Here is a 1,430-nt window from a genome sequence, read left to right on the forward strand (position 1 = left end):
TGTGTCTAGCCTCACTATATATGAGAGGCCTAGAATACAAGCGTCCTACTAGGACACGACTCCATATCCTATCTAAACATAATACAACTACAAGTCGAACTGTAATCTACCTTGTATATAATATTCGACACAACTCTAACAGCCTTGGTCATGCTCTCAACGCTGTGGCACTCGTGCAGCCCGGCCGCCGGCGCCGACCCAACGGCCGGCTTCACCGCCGTCGAGATCACGGAGGACCGGTTCAAGCTCCACAAGCCGTACGACCTGCCGCAGGAGCAGCGCAACAAGCTCTGCGCCGACGACGTGCAGCGGCTCTGGGTCTACTGCGACGACAAGCCCTTCCACGCCAGCAGCCCCACCAAGCTGCGCTGGAGATCCTGCTCAACGTAAGTCGCATCAGTGTCTCACAATGATTTCTGACAGATTAATCACAGCCATGGAGTTTTGTTAGTTTGACCTGCCGATTTTGGTTTCCAATTCCGGGGTGGAGCAGATAACGTACAGCTCTGGGGTGTGGCAGTTCGAGGGGTACAACCGGGGTATCCGTGATGCTGGTGTTCGGCCTGGCAGGTCGCCGCGGAACACGACACTGATGATGCACGTCTACGGCGGACGGCTCGTGTACTACAATGATGAGACCAAGGTGGTCGACAGACACATCTACGACTGGTGGTTCAGGCTCAACTTGGTCCACAACATCCAAGCGTCGGCCCTCACCGTGTTCATCGACGGCGACGAGACGCTGATCGTGCCGGGCTACGGCAGCGACTTCCACTACTTCAAGTTTGGGGTGTACACGCAGACGAACCCCTCGCACTACATGGAGTCGCGGTGGAGGGATCTCAAGGTCTACACCAAGACTCCCTACTGAAAAATGTTAGAAATCAACCTACAAGATTTACCGAAAAGGTTTCCCCCCGATTTGTATAAAAAGCAACCAACCGATACATCCAACGATATGTGTTGGGGCGGAAGAAGCGCAGTCACGCCCAAAAGAAAAAAGAAAGAGAAAATACAAGAGAAACAAATGCCAACAACGGCAGATCGACAAAAACGAAGAAGAAGCCTCATGGCCAAGCTCCGAGCCTTCGAAGCACCGGTACCAATTTTTTTTTAAACGAAGGCTCAAGAAGAGCCCGGCTTTGAATTAACAAAGCCATCAACCGGCCAGGATTACATCAACCGCTAACTTACAAAGACAGAACAAAGAAACAGCTAAAAGGATACATAGTGCTGTGCAAGCAGGTAATAGGCTTCCTGTCATCTACAAGCAAAGATGAAGAAACTGAAGAACAAGGCCTGCTTGAAGACAATGGAGCCCTCCACTGAGTGCAATCCATCCCGACGAGACACCAGCAAGCCTTGCGGAGATCCAACTAGCATGTAAGGGAACGCTAACAGCTCCATAGACCCCGACAGAACCATTGACA

The 1,430-nt window shown here is 51.6% G+C and overlaps 1 pseudogene; it reads left to right on the top strand.

Moving 5' to 3' along the window:
• The first annotated feature begins 120 nt into the window (after window positions 1-120).
• Window positions 121-871, top strand: LOC123178095 (citrate-binding protein-like; annotated as a pseudogene).
• The last annotated feature ends 559 nt before the right edge of the window (window positions 872-1,430 follow it).

Source organism: Triticum aestivum, unplaced genomic scaffold, assembly GCF_018294505.1.
Source record: "Triticum aestivum cultivar Chinese Spring unplaced genomic scaffold, IWGSC CS RefSeq v2.1 scaffold70801, whole genome shotgun sequence".
NCBI classification, from domain to species: Eukaryota; Viridiplantae; Streptophyta; class Magnoliopsida; order Poales; family Poaceae; genus Triticum; species Triticum aestivum.